The following is a 9,096-nucleotide window of genomic DNA, read 5'->3' as shown; positions in this document are numbered from 1 at the left end:
TCTGGTCGTCCTGCTTTAGGAAGGATATTATTAAGCTGGAGAGGGTTCAGAAGAGATTTCCCAGGATGTCGCCGGGTATGGAGGGTTTGAGTTATAGGGACTTCTTTCCCTGGAGATTGAGAGGTGACCCATATAAATTCATGATGGGTATAGTTATGGGGAATGGATGGTGTCTTTTCCCGAGGGCGGGGGATTTCAAGACTAGGGGGGCACATTATTAAGGGGAGAGGAGAGAGATTTTTAAAAAGACATTTATTTACACACAGGGTGGTTCATGTGTGGAATAAATTGCCGAAGGAAGTGGTGGATGCAGGTACAGTGACATTTAAAAGACACTTGGATGACTAGGAAATGTTTGGAGCGATATGGGCCAGGGAGCAGGCAGATGGGACCAGTTCAGTTTGGGATTATGGTTGGCATGGACTGGTTGGGCCGAAGGGTCTGTTTCCGTGCTGTATGATTCTATGACTTCAAATTCCACCATCTCCCACGGCAGGATTTGACTCCAGATCCCCAGAACTTGAGCTGAATTGCTGGATTAATAGTTCAGCCTTCACTTGCCCTGGAGGCATTGGTTGTAATATTCCAGAACTCACTGCATTCTGGGTGCATTCCGGCAGATTATAAAGCCACTAATGTGAGGTTCCAGCTCAAAACGGGAGCAAGGTAGAAAGCAGGAATTTATAGGCCAGTGAAGCCTGAGGCCTGTAGTTGGGAAAATGCTGAAGTCCATTATGCCGGAGGAAATGGCAGAAGCTTAATGCAATCAAGCAGTTGCCACGGTTTTGTGAAAGAGAAATCGCGTTTGACGAATCGGCGAGATATCTTGGAGGTTTATGCTGAGCAGGGTTAGGGAGGGGGAAATTGTGGATGTGGTGTGTTTGGACTTCCAGAAGGCATTTGATAAGGTGCCACATAAAAGGTAGGCACCAGGGTGGGAGCTGACAGAACTGGGGGTAATATAATGCATGGATGGAAGATTGGTTCACACACAGAAAACAGAGTCAGACTTAATGGGCCTTTTTCAGATTGGAAAGACAGAACACAAGCGTCAGCCATCGGGCCTCAATTTATTTACTGTTGCTGTTAATGACTTGAGAGACATCTCGAGTTACTGATGACACTAAAGTAGGTGGGAGAGGGCAGGTTGTGATGAGATCATGAGGAAACTGGAAGGAGATAGATAGATCGAGTGAATGGGGAAAGCTTGGCAGGTGGGAATTAATGTCGGGAGGTGTGAGGACATGCACTGTGGTCAGAAAAATCAAAAGGCAGACTGTTATTTAAATGGAGAGAGATTTCAGAAAAAGTGCAGGCACTGAGGGTTCGGAGTATTCTTGTGCATTAAAACACAGAACATTGGCGTGCAGGTGCAGTAAGTAATGAAGAAGACAGATGGAATCTCGGCTTTCAGTTCTCAGGGGGTTGGAGTTGAAAAGTAGGGAAGGCTTGTTTGAACGGGGTAGGCCGTACCTGCAGGATTATGTACAGGTTTGGCCCCTGTGTTTAAGAAAACATGGACTGCCATTGGAAGCAGTGAAGAGAGATTCACGAGGGCTGATTCCTGGGATAAAGGGGTTTATTTATCATGACCGGATCACACATCAGACCTTTATTCATTCAGGTTGAGAAGAATGAGGGTGATCTTATCGGAACAGACAAGATTCTGAGGGGACTTGACAGTTTAGTTGTTGAGAAGATGTTTTCCCCCCAGTAGTGGGGGGAGGGGGGGGGGGGGGTGCGAGGTGGTTCCAGAATAAGGGGACACTCACTTAAAACTGAGATGTGAAGGAATTTCCTCTCCCACAGGACAGGGAATGTCTGGAATTCTCCACACCCCCCCCCCACCCACCCCAGAGGGTTATGGAGGCGAACTCACTGGAAGTATTTAAAGAGGAGGGAGATGGGGTTCTGGAAGATCGAGGAGTTGAGGGCGATGAGAAGCTGTGAGGAATCAGGAGTTGAGGCCCTTCTTCCCAATTGATTGTAGCTGGGTTGGTATGTATGGTGTTGATGGTAGAGGCAGCACAGTGGCTCAGGGAATAGCACTGCTGCCTCACTGCAGCAGAGTCCCAGGTTCGATCACAGCCTCAGGTGACTGTCTGTGTGGAGATTGCACAGTCTCCCCGTGTCTGCGGGGGTTTCCTCCCACAATGTGCAGGTCAGGGTGGATTAGCCATGGCAAATTGTCCCATAGTGCCCAGGGATGTATAGGTTAGGGTGGATTGGCCATGGGAAATTGTCCCATAGTGTCCAGGGGATGGGCAGGTTAGGGTGGATTGGCCATGGGAAATTGTCCCATAGTGCTCAGGAATGTGCAGGTTAGGGTGGATTAGCCATGCTAAATTGTCCCATAGTGCCCAGGGATGTGTAGGGTAGGGTGGATTGGCCATGGGAAATTGTCCCATAGTGTTCAGGGATGTGCAGGTTAGGGCGGATTAGCCATGCTACATTGTCCCATAGTGCCCAGGGATGTGCAGGTTTGGGTGGATTGGCCATGGGAAATTGTTCCATAGTGCCCAGGAATGTGCAGGTTAGGGTGGATTGGCCATGTAAATTGTTCCATAGTGCCCAGGAATGTACAGGTTAGGGTGGGTGGGCCATGCTAAATTGTCCCATAGTGCCCAGGGATGTGTCGGTTAGGGTGGATTGGCTGTGCTAAATTACCCATAGTGTCCAGGAATGTGCAGTTCAGGATGGATTGGCCATGCGAAATTGTCCAATAGTGCCCAGGGATGTGTCGGTTAGGGTGGATTGGCCGTGCTAAATTACCCATAGTGTCCAGGGATGTGCAGGTTAGGATGGATTGGCCATGGGAAATTGTTCCATAGTGCCCAGGGATGTGTGGGTTAGGGTGGATTGGCCATGCTAAATTGTTCCATAGTGCCCAGGGATGTGCAGGGTAGGGTGGATTGGCCATGCTAAATTGTCCCATAGTGCCCAGGGATGTGCAGGTTTGGGTGGATTGGCCATGGGAAATTGTTCCATAGTGCCCAGGAATCTGCAGGTTAGGGTGGATTAGCCATGCTAAATTGTCCCATAGTGCCCAGGGATGTGTAGGGTAGGGTGGATTGGCCATGCTAAATTGTCCCATAGTGCCCAGGGATGTGTAGGGTAGGGTGGATTGGCCATGCTAAATTGTCCCATAGTGTTCAGGGAGGTGCAGGTTAGGGTGGATTAGCCATGCTACATTGTCCCATAGTGCCCAGGGATGTGCAGGTTAGGGTGGATTGGCCATGGGAAATTGTCCCATAGTGCCCAGGGATGTGCAGGTTAGGGTGGATTGGCCATGGGAAATTGTCCCATAGTGTCCAGGGATGTGCAGGTTAGGGTGGATTGGCCATGGGAAATTGTCCCATAGTGCCCAGGGATGTGCAGGTTAGGGTGGATTAGCCATGCTAAATTGTCCCATAGTGTCCAGGGATGTGCAGGTTAGGGTGGATTGGCCATGCTAAATTACCCATAGTGTCCAGGGATGTGCAGGTTAGGGTGGATTGGCCATGCTAAATTGTACCATAATGCCCAGGGATATGCAGGTTAGGGTGGATTGGCCATGGGAAATTTTCCCATAGTGCCCATGGGAAATTGTCCCATAGTGCCCAGGAATGTGCAGGTTAGGGTGGATTGGCCATGTTAATTGTTCCATAGTGCCCAGGAATGTACAGTTTAGGGTGGGTGGGCCATGCTAAATTGTCCCATAGTGCCTAGGGATGTGCAGGTTAGGGTGGATTGGCTGTGCTAAATTACCCATAGTGTCCAGGGATGTGCAGGTCAGGATGGATTGGCCATGCTAAATTGTCCAATAGTGCCCAGGGATGTGTCGGTTAGGGTGGATTGGCCGTGCTAAATTACCCATAGTGTCCAGGGATGTGCAGGTTAGGGTGGATTGGCCATGCTAAATTGTCCCATAGTGCCCAGGGATGTGCAGGTTTGGGTGGATTGGCCATGGGAAATTGTTCCATAGTGCCCAGGAATGTGCAGGTTAGGGTGGATTGGCCATGTTAATTGTTCCATTGTGCCCAGGAATGTACAGGTTAGGGTGGGTGGGCCATGCTAAATTGTCCCATAGTGCCTAGGGATGTGCAGGTTAGGGTGGATTGGCTGTGCTAAATTACCCATAGTGTCCAGGAATGTGCAGGTCAGGATGGATTGGCCATGCTAAATTGTCCAATAGTGCCCAGGGATGTGTCGGTTAGGGTGGATTGGCCGTGCTAAATTACCCATCGTGTCCAGGGATGTGCAGGTTAGGGTGGATTGGCCATGGGAAATTGTTCCATAGTGCCCAGGGATGTGTGGGTTAGGGTGGATTGGCCATGCTAAATTGTCCCATAGTGCCCAGGGATGTGCAGGTTAGGGTGGATTGGCCATGCTAAATTGTCCCATAGTGCCCAGGGATGTGCAGGTTTGGGTGGATTGGCCATGGGAAATTGTTCCATAGTGCCCAGGAATGTGCAGGTTAGGGTGGATTGGCCATGTTAATTGTCCCATAGTGCTCAGGGATGTGCAGGTTAGGGTGGATTGGCCATGCTAAATTGTCCTGTAGTGTCCAGGGATGTGCAGGTTAGGGTGGATTGGCCATGGGAAATTGTCCCATAGTGTCCAGGGATGTGCAGGTTAGGGTGGATTGGCCATGTTAATTGTCCCATCGTGCTCAGGGATGTGTAGGTTAGGGTGGATTGGCTGTGCAAAATTGTCCCATAGTGCCCAGGGATGTGTAGGTTAGGGTGGATTGGTCATGTTAAATTGTCCCATAGTGCCCAGGGATGTGCAGGTTAGGGTGGATTGGCCATGTTAATTCCCCCATAGTGCTCAGGGATGTGTAGGTTAGGGTGGATTGGCTGTGCTAAATTGTCCCATCGTGTCCAGGGATGTGCAGGTTAGGGTGGATTGGCCATGCTAAATTGTCCCATAGTGTCCAGGGATGTGCAGGTTAGGGTGGATTGGCTGTGCTAAATTGTCCCATAGTGCTCAGGGATGTGTAGGTCAGGTGCATTAGTCAGTGGTAAATGTAGGTAATAGGGGTAGAGGAATGGGTGTGGGTGGGTTACTCCTTGGAGGTCAGTGTGGACGTGTTGGGCCGAAGGGCCTGTTTCCAAACTGTAGAGATTCTATATTCTATGATATGCTCAAGGTGGGGCTGGGGCAGGCTGGGCGCAGGGTGAGGAGTGAGTGACCTCTCAGAGGCAGAGAGAGAAACAGAACAGGGGTTTGGGCAGGGGAAGGTTCAGGTCAGCCTGGCGGAATCGATAGCTGCTGATGGGGACCAATTGTAGCTGTCAGTGGGTTGGTGATGGCAGCAGCCCATGTGATGACAAGGGGCAGAAGTCACACGATGCCAGGTTATCGCCCCAAAGGGTTTGTTTCGGACTTCAGCTGATGAAGGAGCAGTGCGCCGAAAGCTTGTGATTTCAAGTAAAGCTGTTGGGACCATAGCCTGGTGATGTGTGACGTCTGACCTTGTCTGACACTGGCACCTCCATAGTGAAACTGGAATGGGGCGTGTGACACCTACTGTCGGCAGCTGCAGTAGATCTCATCTTGGTAAGTGAGTGTAATATTGCTCTCTGTCTTTCTCATATTCGTTTGGCAGGGTACACCCCAGAGAGGAGCTCCTCCTATTTGTTGCCAATGCCCATTTGACATGTTCAACATCGCCAAAGTCTGTTTTGATTTGATTTGCTTTGTTGTCATGTCTATCTGAGTACAGTGAAAAGTTTTGTTTTGCGAGCAGATCATTGCAGACAAGGACACACAGATCACAGAGTGCTCAGGCAGAGTGAGGCATCCAGGGTTACATCTGCACAGGAGGTGAACAAAAACAAGGTCAATATTACTTGAAGTGAGAGAGGTCGAGTAACAGCAGGGAAGAAGCTGTTCCGGAACCTGTTGGGATGTGTGTTTAAGCTTCCTGCCTGACGGAAGAGAGCATTACTGGGGGGTGGGGGGGGGGGATCTTTGGTGATGTTGGGTGAAAGTGAGGACGGCAGATGCTGGAGATCAGAGTCGGGAGGGTGGTGCTGGGAAAGCGCAGCAGGTCAGGCAGCATCAGAGGGGCAGGGGAATCGACGTTTCGGGCAAAAGCTCTTCGTCAGGATGATGATGACGTTGGCAGCCATTCTGCGGCAATGAGAAATGTAGATGGAGTCGATGGATGGGAGGTTGGCTTCTGTGATGGTCTGGGCTGTGCACACCACCTTCTGGAGTTTCTGACAGTCCTGGGCAGAGCAGATACTGAGCCAGACCATCATACCCCTGGACAGTCTGCTTTCAGTGGGTACCTCTGTAAGAGTCAGTGAGGGTCTTTAGGGACACGCTGAATTAGCTGAGCTGCCTGAGGAAGAAGAGGCAGCGTTGTTGGACCTGACTGACTGTCACATCCACATGGGAGGTCCAGGACAGATTGGCGGTGATCGTCACTCCTCAGAATGTGATTCTCTCCACCTCTGTTCCGTTGATGTCGGTAAGGGTATGTCCTCCTCCGCTCTTTCTGACATCAGTGAACAGTTCTTTAGTTTTGCCGAGATTGAGAAAGAGATTGTTCTCATTGTACCAGGTCACCAAGCCCTCTCTCTCCTTCCTGTATTCTGACTCATCGTTGTTTAATATCCAGCCTACCACGATGGTGTTATCAGCAAACTTGGAGATGGCGTTCATTCTGAATTTGGCAACACAGTTGTGGGTGTAGAGGGAGTACAGTAGGGGGCTGAGAACACATCCTTGGGGGGGAGGGGAGCTCCAGTATTGAGTGTTATCATGGAGGAGATGCTGTTATCAATCCTCACTGATTTTGGTCTGTGGGTCAGGAAGCTGAGGATCCAGTTACAGAGGGTGGAGCTGAGACCTAGGTCTGAGTTTTAAGGTCAGTCTCGAGGGGATCATGGTGTTGAAGACGGAGCTGTAGTCAATGAACTGTAGTCTGATGTAGGTGTCCTTCTGTTCCAGGTGTTCCAGGGGTATAGTTCTAGTTGGCTGCGAGTTGTCTCAAACATGTGCAGTATTGATCAATTGTAAAGGTCTGGGGTTGAAGTTAGAGCCAGTCAGGAGCCGAACTGTAAGTGCAGTTAAAACATGGAATCCCTTATTCACTTTCGAGACCTCCTGTCATCAAACATGAGTTTGGTGGCCAGTGGATGAAGTGCTCAACACAATTTTCACTTTTCCCAGACTCCGAATTGGAATGAGTGGATTGCCTTAAAAGCCTGGGCCTGTTTCCTGTGGAGCTTAGATGAGTCCAACGGAAGGACCTGAGGGGCTGTGACCGGCTGGATGGAGAAAGAATCACAAACCAGGCCATCAGAGCTTCCAACTAAGGCCTCGCCCATTGCGAACAGAGCTGAGGAAAGGTTTTTTTCCCTCAGAGGGTCATGAGTCTTTGGAATTCCCTTCCTCAAAAGGCAGTGGCTGCAGAATGTTTCAATCTTTTGAAGGCCCAGCGAGGTAGACTCTTGATGGAAGATTATGGGTGGTGGGGGGGATATTCAGGAATGTAGATCAGATTCTCGCCATATAATCTTATTGAAGGGCAGAGCAGCAGGCTGGAAGGGCTGAGCGGCCTTCTCTTGTTCCTTGATCGTACGTAACACATAAGTTTTGGTTTTGCCTTCTCCTGCCCTCAACACACAGACAAGCTGTAGGTTTGCGAGTCCCACCCTTTTTCATAGTGTGAATGTCTTTCCTTCAGTGGACGGGGTATTCAGTACAAGAGTTGGCAGGTCATGTTACAGATGTACCAGAGTTTGGTTCGGCCACACTTGGAATACTGCATACAGTTCTGGTCGCCACATTACCAAAAGGGGTGTAGGTTTGCTCGCTGAGCTGTAGGTTTGATATCCAGGCATTTCATTACCTGGCTAGGTAACATCATCAGTGGGGACCTCCAAGTGAAGTGAAGCTGTTGTCTCCTGCTTTCTATTTATATCTTTCTCCTGGATGGGGTTCCTGGGGTTTGTGGTGATGTCATTTCCTGTTTGTTTTCTGAGGGGTTGAGAGATGGTATCTAGATCTATGTGTTTGTTTATGGCGCTGTGGTTGGAGTGCCAGGCCTCTAGGAATTCTCTGGTGTGTCTTTGCTTAGCCTGTCCCAGGATAGATGTGTTGTCCCAGTCGAAATGTCGAAAAGACACGCCAGAGAATTCCTGGAGGCCTGGCACTCCAACCACAGCGCCAGAAACAAACACATAGATCTAGATACCATCCAACAACCCCTCAGAAAACGAACAGGAAATGACATCACCACAAACCCCAGGAACCCCATCCAGGAGAAAGATATAAATAGCAAGTAGGAGACAACAGCTTCGCTTCACTTGGAGGTCCCCACTGATGATGTTACCTAGCCAGGTAATGAAACGGCTGGATACTTGCAGCTTCGTTCCTAGTCTTTAAGTGGTTTTGAGTAAAACAAGGCCTACAGCCTTAAACCATTGGCACAACACCCACCCTCCTCTTTCACGATGCGTCTGGCAACATCGCCTTCCTTCTTTAAGACAGAGGGAGACAAAACTACACCAAAACCTCAACCATAGCCCTGGCCTCTGTGCTGAGAGGCTCCTGGTCCACCTGTCTCCTCCTGTTCCAACCATAATGGTTTTTACCTGCCGGTTGAAGGCACTGAGATCCCTTCTCATTCTCTGTCTTTACCTAATTTGGTTTTCACTTTGATTCTCAAAAGTATTGTCCACCTGGTGTCGGCCTCTGTTTTCTCGGCTTCATTTGACTCTCGAGCTCTCTCATCACTCAAGGAGTTTGGGTTTTCGCTTCCCCTACCCCTCACCTCATGCAGATGCATCTCAAATATACCTGAGCTCATTCCCCTTGGAAGGAAGGCCGTTCCTTCAGCCAAGCTTTGATTCCAGGGACAGCTCCGTTTTTACCCCCCTGGCATTGCCCCTGCCCCTGATCTATCGTTCCATCAAAAGAAGGGCAGAGTTGCCCGCGTTCTTGTTGGGCTCGCTAAGCAATTCGCCGACCAGCGTTTTCAAAACCCTGCACCCCTCCGTCGAGCGTCTATGCCAGTTAATGAATGTCCATTGCACTGCCCTTTTGATTTGTACGAACATGTTTGCTATATATCTTCGGCTGACTCTTAGAGGCATGTCA

Source organism: Chiloscyllium punctatum, chromosome X, assembly GCF_047496795.1.
Source record: "Chiloscyllium punctatum isolate Juve2018m chromosome X, sChiPun1.3, whole genome shotgun sequence".
Taxonomy (NCBI): Eukaryota; Metazoa; Chordata; class Chondrichthyes; order Orectolobiformes; family Hemiscylliidae; genus Chiloscyllium; species Chiloscyllium punctatum.
The sequence above is the reverse complement of the archived record's forward strand: the minus strand, read 5'-3'. Positions refer to the sequence as shown.